This window comes from Ranitomeya imitator, chromosome 8 (genome assembly GCF_032444005.1).
Source record: "Ranitomeya imitator isolate aRanImi1 chromosome 8, aRanImi1.pri, whole genome shotgun sequence".
Taxonomy (NCBI): Eukaryota; Metazoa; Chordata; class Amphibia; order Anura; family Dendrobatidae; genus Ranitomeya; species Ranitomeya imitator.
In genome coordinates this window covers 57,075,411-57,088,226 of record NC_091289.1, presented here as the reverse complement: position 1 = coordinate 57,088,226, position 12,816 = coordinate 57,075,411, and the positions used below count along the sequence as shown (strand labels likewise).

General features: G+C 41.1%; 1 protein-coding gene across 2 annotated transcripts in view; it reads left to right on the top strand.

Annotated features, from left to right (window-relative positions):
• Positions 1–12,816, top strand: part of KCNJ4 (potassium inwardly rectifying channel subfamily J member 4) — a 236,891-nt gene that overhangs the window by 138,065 nt on the left and 86,010 nt on the right. The gene's annotated exons all lie outside the window — the stretch shown is intronic.

Genomic DNA, 12,816 nt, shown 5'->3' with positions numbered 1-12,816 from the left:
TTTGGACGTTTGCTTTTGCAAAAATATTGCAAATCTCTTGCTGATCTTGGTTTTGTCAGCACTCTCTGCTCTTGCCCTCCCTTCTCCTAGTGTTAGAGATAGCAGCAGGGAGGAGAAAGGGGTTGCACGCAGATTTTCACAGCATGGAGAGGGGAGAAAGTATTTCAGTGAGGGCAAAGAACACAGGCTATAGAAAAGGAAGACATTACATGAAGAGGAAATAAGTGCAGGATAGAAGCTGTGCTTATCTAATAGCCACTGAAGACTTCAGCACCCTAAATACACATAAGCCTCAAATCCAGTTTATATTAGTGTGAGAAAGTCCCCCACAAGTGAAAAATCTGAATTTTGATTAAGGCTGCAAACTGCATTCATGCAGTCTGAGGAATAAACATTGTAGAATGAAACTGCAATTTTGTTAACTATAGGTAATCACTAAGATATGTAAAAATCATTATTTCCATGTCAAATATGTTCCCCAGTGCAACAGATATATTTATCACATCACTTAACATAATATATGAAAATACTTTTGTCTGTATAAATATATAGGCATATTTCCAAAAATAAGGCAGCACTCTAACTTTTCAGTGAAAATTAATGTGGATCCTTTTTATGTACATGAGCATTGGAGCAATAATCCATCTCGATTTTCCGTAAAAGTTTGGAGCTTTTGTTATATTATCATTGATTGTTATAATTATTATGTGTTAGGATGCAATTATATATATATATATATATATATATATATATATATATATATATACAGTGGGGCAAAAAAGTATTTAGTCAGTCAGCAATAGTGCAGGTTCCACCACTTAAAAAGATGAGAGGCGTCTGTAATTTACATCATAGGTAGACCTCAACTATGGGAGACAAACTGAGAAAAAAAATCCAGAAAATCACATTGTCTGTTTTTTTAACATTTTATTTGCATATTATGGTGGAAAATAAGTATTTGGTCAGAAACAAAATTTCATCTCAATACTTTGTAATATATCCTTTGTTGGCAATGACAGAGGTCAAACGTTTTCTGTAAGTCTTCACAAGGTTGCCACACACTGTTGTTGGTATGTTGGCCCATTCCTCCATGCAGATCTCCTCTAGAGCAGTGATGTTTTTGGCTTTTCGCTTGGCAACACGGACTTTCAACTCCCTCCAAAGGTTTTCTATAGGGTTGAGATCTGGAGACTGGCTAGGCCACTCCAGGACCTTGAAATGCTTCTTACGAAGCCACTCCTTCGTTGCCCTGGCGGTGTGCTTTGGATCATTGTCATGTTGAAAGACCCAGCCACGTTTCATCTTCAATGCCCTTGCTGATGGAAGGAGGTTTGCACTCAAAATCTCACGATACATGGCCCCATTCATTCTTTCATGTAACCGGATCAGTCGTCCTGGCCCCTTTGCAGAGAAACAGCCCCAAAGCATGATGTTTCCACCACTATGCTTTACAGTAGGTATGGTGTTTGATGGATGCAACTCAGTATTCTTTTTCCTCCAAACACGACAAGTTGTGTTTCTACCAAACAGTTCCAGTTTGGTTTCATCAGACCATAGGACATTCTCCCAAAACTCCTCTGGATAACCAAATGCTCTCTAGCAAACTTCAGACGGGCCCGGACATGTACTGGCTTAAGCAGTGGGACACGTCTGGCACTGCAGGATCTGAGTCCATGGTGGCGTAGTGTGTTACTTATGGTAGGCCTTGTTACATTGGTCCCAGCTCTCTGCAGTTCATTCACTAGGTCCCCCCGCGTGGTTCTGGGATTTTTGCTCACCGTTCTTGTGATCATTCTGACCCCATGGGGTGGGATTTTGCGTGGAGCCCCAGATCGAGGGAGATTATCAGTGGTCTTGTATGTCTTCCATTTTCTAATTATTGCTCCCACTGTTGATTTCTTCACTCCAAGCTGGTTGGCTATTGCAGATTCAGTCTTCCCAGCCTGGTGCAGGGCTACAATTTTGTTTCTGGTGTCCTTTGACAGCTCTTTGGTCTTCACCATAGTGGAGTTTGGAGTCAGAATGTTTGAGGGTGTGCACAGGTGTCTTTTTATACTGATAACAAGTTTAAACAGGTGCCATTACTACAGGTAATGAGTGGAGGAAAGAGGAGACTCTTAAAGAAGAAGTTACAGGTCTGTGAGAGCCAGAAATCTTGATTGTTTGTTTCTGACCAAATACTTATTTTCCACCATAATATGCAAAAAAAATGATAAAAAAACAGACAATGTGATTTTCTGGATTTTTTTTTCTCAGTTTGTCTCCCATAGTTGAGGTCTACCTATGATGTAAATTACAGACGCCTCTCATCTTTTTAAGTGGTGGAACTTGCACTATTGCTGACTGACTAAATACTTTTTTGCCCCACTGTATATTTATATATATATATATACTGGCCAATATATGTACTGGCCAATGACTCTCACGACCAGCCCGTGACAACTGAATCGACATATATGAAGCTGTTTTTATGATATTTACAAAAGGGATGGTGCTCAGAAGGCAATAATGCAAAAAATCTAAAGATATGCCTCAAGAGAATCCTGTTAGCCATGGTCCTTGGATAAAGACCATAAAAATTAGCGCTAATAAAAAGGCCCACCATATGGAGGATTTAACAAATGCTCAGGGAGCAGCGGGAATAAAATAAATGCAAAAACTGGTAACTTTTGGGCTGGTGATTGAACCTGTTTAAGGCTATGGGCACAGTTTGCGGATTGTATGCATTTTTGCCATGTTTTTTTGCCGCGAAAATGCATACACAACCCATTGAATTCAATGGGATTCCGCATTGCTGTGCTAATGCTGCATATTTTTCCATGGCGGAATCGCATTGCGGAAAAGTACGCAGCATGCTCATTCTTTGTGCGGAATCGCAGCTATTCCACACATAGGAATGCATTGATCCGCTTACTTCCCGCATGGGGCTATGCCCACCATGCGCAAAGTAAGCGGATCATGTGCGGATGGTACCCAGGGTGGAGGAGAGGAGACTCTCCTCCAGGCCCTAAAAAAAGAATTAAAATAAAAAATGGTCATATACTCCCCTTCTGGCGGCCCCCGGATCCAGCCCAGGCCTTATCGATGCTCCCGGCAGCTCTCGTTCCCAGTGATGCTTTGTGACAATGACCTCTGATGACGTAGTGGTCTCGCGTGATGCTACTTCATCTGGGGTCATTGTCGCAAGGCTTCACTGGGAACGGGAGTTGCCGGGAGCATCGCGAGGATCGGGAAGGCTGCGGGGGCCGCCGGAAGGTGAGAATATCACAATTTTTTTTTTTATTATTTTTAACATTATATCTTTTTACTATTGATGCTGCATAGGCAGCATCAATAGTAAAAAAGTTAGTCACACTTATCAAACACTATGTTTAACAAGTGTGATCAACCTGTCAATCATTTTTCCAAGCGATGCCACAGATTGCTTGCAAAACGCTAGTGTTTAGTGGGAATACGCATGCCAATTCCGCATGCGTATTTCCCACGGCAGGGAGTTGTGGAATTGCTGTGGAAATTTCCGCAGCAATTCCACAATGTGTGCACATTACCTAACAGTTCCACATTGGTATGAATACATAGAGAACTTAATTTTTCAGCTGGTTTTCCCCCTCTGATATATCCGTTAAGGTTATCTTTGGTGTTTCCATTTTTGGCATTATCACAAGATCACATTAACTTCACATAAAAAGCAGAAATGATTCCTGGCCTCATTTATCTGTTAAGGTTTGGTACTTTGGTAACTGGACCCAGGGGTGGACTGGAGCCTGTTATCCGTTATCTCTGTTATAGTGGAGCGTTGATTGTAAAACACAGGCGGCTCCTGCACATCTACTGTGCACCCCTGTAACTGGGATGCACAATTACAGTAGTTTACATTAATGGGGTTCCTTGCTGAAAACAAAATATCACTTATCACGGATCCACAGGTTAGGTAAGTGATAACTTATTGATCATTGGAATCCAACCATTGGAAACCACACCGGTTGGAAGAATAGGGAACTTTTATCCATGACAGGACACTTTTATCCCCATTTTAAAATGCAGCTGCTGGTGGGATGTCCGATCACAGCTCTGTTCATCCTCTTCTCGGACTTCCAGGAAAAGCCAAGTGCAATGCTTGGAAACCACTTAGGGAATGAATTGATCAGTGGTCGAGTCGTACATGCCGCTCCATACTAATGAGGATAAAAGTTGCACATTCTGCTGATCGGTGCAGGTTCCAACAGTCACACCTTCACCAATCTAAAACTTATCACTTATCTTTAGGCCACTTTCAATCGTTCAGTATTTGGTCCATTTTTTATATCAGTATTTGTAAAACAAAATCAGGAGAGGAACAATCAGAGGAAAAGTATAATAGAAACACGTCACCACTTCTGTATTTATCACCCACTCCTGGTTTTGGCTTACAAATACTGATGTAAAATACTGTCGAAATACTGAACTTGTGAGCCTTAAGATACGTGATTACTTGTTTTCACTGGAGAACCTCTTTAAGTGCATATTTGCTACTGTGTAATAGTCACAGGAAAGGGAGAGGCTAAACGTCCAAGTATTTAATCTCTATTGGAAATGAAGAATCTTCCCCTTCTGGTTATCAGAGAGAACAAGTGACCTCCATACACAACACAACCCACTTTACCAAAACCAATAATACCACATACAAGGGACAAATACCACCACACCCTGACCAGACAGCATATTACCACCATATAGTGACTGAATAATGCCACAGACACAGGAAAAACACCACAACACCATTACCAGACCACATATTACCATCACATTGTGACCCAATAATACTACAATAATAATCACAATACTAATAACAATATTATTACAACTGGTGACATTATACTTAGGAGCTCTGTATACTGTGTCATTGTACAAATAATACAGTGATCACCAGTGATATTATACACAGGAGCTCTGTATATAGTGTACAGGTAATGCAGTGATCACCAGTGACATTGCACTATGTACAGAGCTCCTCTATATAATGTCACTGATGATCACTGTATTACCTGTACCCTAACGCTATACACAGAGCTCCTGTGTATAATAATACTAGTGATCCCTATATAACCTGTACACTGACACTATATACAGAGGTCCTGTGTACAATGTCACTGGTGATCCCTGTATTACCTGTACACTAACACTATATACAGAGCTCCTGTGTATAATGTCACTGGTGATCAGTGCATTACCTATCCACTGACAATATATACAAAGCTCCTGTGTATAGTGTCAATGGTGATCCCTGTATTACCTTTACACTGTATACGACAGTACATGGCCCACCCTGTATATACAGAGCTCCTGTGTATAATGTCACTGGTGATCTTTGTATTACCTTTATACTATATACACAGGAGCTCTGTGTATGATGTCAGTGTACAGGTAATACAGTGATCACCAGTGACATTATACACAGGAACTCTGTATATAGTTTCAGTAGACAGGTAATACAATGATCACCAGTGACATTATTCACAAGAGCTCTGTATATAGTGTCAGTTGACAGGAAGTACTGTGATCACCAGTGACATTATTCACAGGAGCTCTGTTCAAAGTGTCAGTGTACAGGTAATACAGTGATTACCAGTGACATTATACACAGGAGCTCTGTATATAGTTATAGACCACACAAGTCCCACATAACAAATTGGGCACTTCAATTCATGATACAAGCCAATTTTCCATACTACTCCATAGAAAGTGGAAATATGAAGAGATCCCACAAAGAAAATAAAAATTAACTTTTATTACAATATTGCATAAAAACAAAATAAAAACGCAAATATACTGTTAATGGACACCGAACAGTTAATCACATAGACCAACAAATACAGGTAATTAGATAGTCCCAGCTATAAATACTAATTTTACATCTGACATAGAAAAGATACAAGTACAGTATAAGAAAATAGAATATATTAAAGAGGAATACCTTAAGACTCATGTGAATATCACTATATATGGCCCTCAATCCTGCCCTATAAGGCTAATAACAATATCTTAATTCCATATCCACCATGGGAAGAGCCATACAAGCATTACCATCAATAGACAGCAGATCAAATAAGAGTCCCCATATATGTCAAAATGATCACAAGACACATAAGATAGTACGTATATATGTTTTGTTACTGATGCCAGAAAACTGCTATGTGCTTATCAAATTCCGTACTCGTGCACCCGTTCGGTGTCCACTCACCCCGACGTACGTTTCGCCGCCAGCTTCTTCCATTTTTATTTTGTTTTTATGCAATATTGTAATAAAAGTTAATTTTTATTTTCTTTGTGGAATCTCTTCATATTTCCACTTCCTATGGAATAGTATGGATAATTGGCTTGTAGCTCTGTATATATAGTGTACAGGCAATAAAGTGATCAGCAGTAACATTATTTACATGAGCTCCGTATATAGCGTATAGTGTACAGATAATACAGGCCTCACCAGTGACATTATACAGTGACAAATCACTAGCAAAATACTAGAGGGGAGATATGTAGCACTGAGGTTGTTAGCTTCAGTAATATAAACCTAGGAAAAATCATCCAGCACACTAAATGATGAGAGAGTTTAATCAGCCATGTTTCATGTTAGGATGATTGAACAGCTGTAGAGTGGGAGGAGTCCAGAGGATAAGTATCAAGCTTTATAGAGCATTTGAGTATGGGTGGCTTTGGAGGTGCAAGCTGTGGAGGTGTGCTTTTGTGTTAAGGAAAGCTGGACGTATGGAGATTGCAGGTTTCCTGGATTGAATGTTCTTTGCTAAAGCACATTAAAGGGAACCTGTCACCCCAAAATCGAAGATGAGCTAAGCCCACCGTCATCAGGGGCTTATCTACAGCATTCTGTAATGCTGTAGATAAGCCCCCGATGTATCCTGAAAGATGAGAAAAAGAGGTTAATTATACTCACCCAGGGGTGGTCCCGCTGTGGTTTGGTCCGATGGGTGTCGCGGTCCGGGGCCTCCCATCTTCTTACAATGACATCCTCTTCTTGTCTTCACGCTGGCGCCGGGAAAGGTCAGAGAGGCCTGCGCAATGGAGTACTTTGCTCTGCCCTCAACAGGGCAGACAAAGTACGCCTGTGCCGAAGCCACAGCGTGAAGACAAGTAGAGGATGTCATCCTATGAAGATAGGAGGCCCCGGACCGCGACGCCCATTTGATCGGACCGCCCCAGGGTGAGTATAATCTAACCTCTTTTTCTCATCTTTCAGGATACATTGGGGGCTTATCTACAGCATTCCAGAATGCTGTAGATAAGCCGCTGATGCCGGTGGGCTTAGCTCATCTTCGATTTTGGGGGTGACAGGTTCCCTTTAAAGCTGAAATCTAAGTCAGGTGGGCTACCAACCTTATTATATGGACTTGTTACTTTATGTTTTACCTTCTGCTGGAAAAAGGCTGCATTTACGTTTTCTGGTGACATGGTTTATGAGGATTGCAATAAACCAGGCGGACTTTAAAAAGAAATGGTTCCTGTGTTTACCTCTTTAAGAAGCCGAGTGGGTCGACTTGCCACAGTATATAGTGTATAGTGTACGTGTACAGGTAACACACTGACTCATAAATGACGTCTCAAGTTGAAGACTTCACTTTTCTTCTTCATTTGGCAAAGACCGATGTCCCTTCTTCCATCCAGGACTTGTCTGTGCAGAAAATAAGAATGAGTTATCTATAGCTGATTACTTCTAGAGCACATTCCTCACTTTTTCCCCAGTAATGTATGTTTCTTATTCTGGCCCCCATAAAATAATTGTCACCCATTCTGGCTCCCCTTTGTTTAATAAGGTCCCAGATGCTGGGCCCCGTTATTTAATATTGTACTTATCCTGTGCCCCATTATTTAATAATGTCCCCATCCTGGGCCCCTTTATTTAATAATGTCCCCATAATGGGCCCCTTTATTTAATAATGTCCCCATAATGGGCCCCTTTATTTAATAATGTCTTATGGCTCCTTTCTTTAATAATGTCTCACATCCAAGGCCTCTATGCTCCCCCATCCTGGTCTACTATGTTCCTCTATGCTGCGTCCCTACTTCCTCCATCCTGGGCCCCTATGTTCCTCCATTCCAGGCCCCTATGTTGCCTCATCCTGGGCCTCTATGTCAGCCTTACTAGGTCCCCTATGTTGTCCCATCCAAGCCCCTTTGTTCCTCCATCCTGGGCCTCTATATTTCTTCTCCCTGGGCCGCTATGTCCCATCATCTTGGGCCCCTATGTTGCCCCCATCCTGGGCCTCTATGTCACCCATCCTAGTCCCCTATGTCCCTCTGACTTGGGCCCCTATATTTCCCCATTCTGAGTTCATATGTCCACTACCCTGACCAATCACAGTGGGGAAAATGTTTACACCTTAGGTATAGCAGCACCGCTGGTCCGAACTGAATGTTCTTCTAGGGCAGCTTTGCTTCTGGAGCATAGGACAAGTACAAACTGACTAAAGCTGGTTGGATCCAGTGGTCTAGCCAGCTTCAACGCAGCTCTTGCTCAACCCCATGCTCCTACTTTAGGAAACCGGCCATGCTAGGACTGCAGGGTCTGCACACTGTAAAATTAAAAATCCCTTTGTACTTGATAATTGAGATAGCTAATAAGGGTTAAATTGCAAAAATGCTTATTTTTACAAGTGATTTACTGTTTTATGCTTGTATGACTTGAAACAATCTCTTTAAGCATCCCACACACAAAAGAACTGATTGATTGTTATTCCAAAAGCTTTCTCTCATTAAAGTAATTCATTATTACCAATTTTCACTTACTTCACCCCATGTCTTAAGGTCCATTTATACTGCACGATTATCGTCTTAGGAACACTTGTTTCATGCAGTCTAAACAAGCTGCCGATCACCCAACAATGGACCAAAACAAAGCAAAATGATCTTTTGTGCTGCAAAAAAAATCACATATTTTCTGTAAAAATCTATTTTAGCTCCAAATTCTATATTTTCACAAGGGTAACAGGAGAAAATGGACACCAAAATTTGTTGTGCAATTTCTCCTGAGTTCACCGATAGCCCATATGTCTTCGAAAACTACTTTTGAGGCGCAGTACAAAGATCAGAAGGGAAGAAACGCCATATTACAGTGCAGATTTTGCTGCACTTGTTTGAGGGTGCTATGTTACTTTGGTAGAGCCCCTGGAGGTGCCAAAAGAGCAGAATCCCGATATGTGACCCTATTTCACAAACTAAACCTCTCAATGAGTTCATCTAGGGGTGCAGTGATTAAATTGACACCACAGGTGTGTCACAGACTTTTATACCATTGAGCAGTAAAGATAAAATAATTTACATTATTACCACCACGAATGTATGTTAGCCCCAAGTTTTACATTTTCATACTTAGAAATGGGTAAAAATGGCACCATCATTTGTCCCACAATTTCTACTGAACATGGCACATGTGGCTGTACAGTACTACTAGTATGGACCATGTCGGGAAGGGGTTAAAAGGAAATGTATAAATGTTTTGGAGTGGCCTACTCAAAGCCTAGGCCTTAATCCAATTGAGAATCTATAGTCAGACTTGAAGATTGCTGTTCACCACAGGAAACCATTTAAAGGAGCTGGAGCAGTTTTGCCTTAAGGAATGGACAAAAATCCCAGTGGCAAGATGTGACAAGCTCATAGAGACTTATCCAAAGCAACATGCAGCTAATTGTGGCAAAAAGAGGCTCTACAAAGTAAAAAAAGAATATATCTAAAATATGGTGGCGCCAAGTATCACTAAGCTAATTAGCCCTGCAGCGACACCAACAAACTTCCACACACTGTTTGTAAAAAAGAGAAAATATCAACTAGTATATATCTAAGTATATACCGGTACGCGCTGGGCAATAGCAGGAAGTACGTAGTGATAAGAAAATCCACTTAAGAGATGTGAGATGATAAAACAGGATACAGAGTAAAATGTAAAATCTAATGTCCTGGAGTTTCTGATAAACACCGTAGGTTATTATCCCCTGCAGTATGTGCAGAAAACCTGTATAGAAGGGTAAACAACTATTCCTACCTTCAATAGGAGTCGTCCCGGTTTAGGAAGCGATAATAGTGCCGCTCGTGTGCTGAATACATCGGGGTGATAGAACGTTATCAAAGCAGGTAGCTACCCCGGCCGGTAGCAGCCACCTAAAACTGACCTCAGATGGAGAGTGGGGTCCTACGAAGCCGGTGCCGCGTGAGGTGTCAGCGGTGAATCCGGATGGTGCGCAGGACCTTCGTGACGTGAAGATCATGTGACCGCTAACGGAGGCCGAAGGTATGTACGGAGTGCAGTGAGGATCAAAAAAAGTCCAACGCGTTTCGGAGACGCCTGTCTCCTTCCTCAGGGATCCCGGGGCAGCCACCTGCTTTGATCATATTCTATCACCCGAAAGTTTTCATACCCCTTTAAATGTTTCACTCTTTGTTTTATTGCAGCCATTTGGTAAATTCAAAAGAGTTAAATTTTTTCTCATTAATGCACACTCTGCACCCCATCTTGACTAAACCCCCCCCCCCAGAAATGTAGTAATTTTTGCAAATTTAATACAAAATAAAAACTGAAATAGCCCATGTTCATAAGTATTCAGACCCTTTGCTCAGACACTCATATTTAACCCCTTAATGACCGCCAATACGTCTTTTAACTGACCTGAGATATAAGAGAATAGCCTCCCCACACAGATGACAATCCAGCATCTGTTGGTTGTACACTATAGCTGACAACTTGCTGTATCAGCTACGATCAGTATTTGCACCTTCTAAATTTGTTTAACCCCTTAGATGCTGCTGTCAATAGTGACTACATCATTATAAATGGTTAACAGAGTGTGGGGGCTTCTTCTTTATTCCAATTGGTGCCCTCAGATCATGATTTTGTTGTCCTGATGTTTGCGATGGCAATTCATGACCAAATAGCGGCCCTAGAGTCAGACGGCTGTAGTAATCTGTTTAGAAGTTAGCAACATTTAGGTGGTAAAAATACACATTTTCATTTCTGTCATGCCACTTTGCATTAATTCCTGTAAAGCACCTGAAGGGTTAATAAACTACCTGACAGCAGTTTTCAATATGTTTAGGGGTGCTGTTTTAAAATGGTATCACGTTTGGGGGTTTCCCAATATATGGGACCCCTAAAGTCACTTCAAACATGGATAAGTCCCTAAAAAAATAAATGTTGTAAATTTCTTTGAAAAAATGAAAAATTGCTGCTACATTTTTAAACCTCCTAAAATGCTAACAAAATAAAATAACATTTTACAAATGGTGCTGATGTAAAGCAGACATGTGGGAAATGTTATTTATTAATGGTTTGCTGTTGTATGACTATCTGGATTAAAGGGATAATCATTCAAATTTAGAAAATTGCTAATTTTTTAACATTTTTCTCAAATTTTTTATATTTTTTATAAATAAACACAAAAAATATTGAACTAAATTTACCATTATCATAAAGTATAATGTGTCATGAAAAAACAGTCTCAAAATCACTGGGATTTGTTGAAGCGTTGCAGAGTTATTACCACATAAAGTGACACTGGTCAGATTTCAAAAATTTGGCTCGGTCACTAAGGGGTTAAGTCACATGCTGTCCATTTCCTTGTGATCCTCCTTGAGATGGTTCTACTCCTTCATTGGAGTTCAGCTGTGTTTAATTAAACCGATCGGACTGGATTTGGAAAGGCACACACCTGTCTACATAAGACGTTACAGCTCACGGTGCATGAGGTCAAAGGAACTGGCCAAGGATTTCAGAGACAGAATTGTGGAAAGGCACAGATTATGACCAAAGTTACAACAGAATTTCTGCAGTACTCAAGAGAACAGTGGCCTCCATAATCCTTAAAAGGAAGAAGTTTGGGACGACCAGAAGTCTTCCTAGTCCAGCCAAACTTAGCAATTGTTGGAGAAGAGCCTTGGTGACAGAGGTAAAGAAGAACTCCAAGATCACTGTGGCTGAGCTCCATAGATGCAATAGGGAGATGGGAGAGAGTTCCACAAAGTCAGCTATCACTGCAGCCATCCACCAGTCGGGCCTTTATGGCAGAGTGGCCGACGGAAGCCTCTCCTCAGTGCAAGACATATGAAAGCCCACAGAGACCTTGCTAAAAAAGCACATGAAGGACTCCCAGACTATGAGAAATAAGATTATCTGGTCTGGTGAGACAAAGATGGACCTTTTTGGTGATAATTCTAAGTGTGGAGAAAACCAGGCACTGCTCATCGCCTGCCCAATATCAATCCCAAGAGTGAAACATGGTGGTGGCAGCATCATGCTATGGGGGTGTTTTTCAGCCGCAGGGACAGGACAACTGGTTGCCATTGAAGGAAACATGAATGCGGCCAAGTACAGATATATCCTGGACGAAAATCTCTTCCAGAGTGCTCTGGACCTCAGACTTGGCCAAAGGTTCACCTTTCAACAAGACAATGACCCTAAGCACACAGCTAAAATAACAAAGGAGTGTCTTCAGAACAACTCTGTAACCATTCTTGACTGACCCAGCCAGAGCACTGACGTAAACTCAATTGAGCATATCTGGAGAGACCTGAAAATGGCTGTCCACCAAATTTCACCATCCAACCTGACGGAACCAAAAGAATGGCAGAGGATCCCCAAATCCAGGTGTGAAAAACTTGTTCCATCATTCCCAAGAAAACTCATGGCTGTAAAATGGTGATTCTACTCAATACTGAGCAAAGGGTCTGAATACTTATAACTATGTGATATTTCAGTTTTTATTTTTTAATAAATTTGCAAAAATTACTACATTTCCGTTTTTTTTTTCAGATGGGGTGCAGAGTGTACATTAA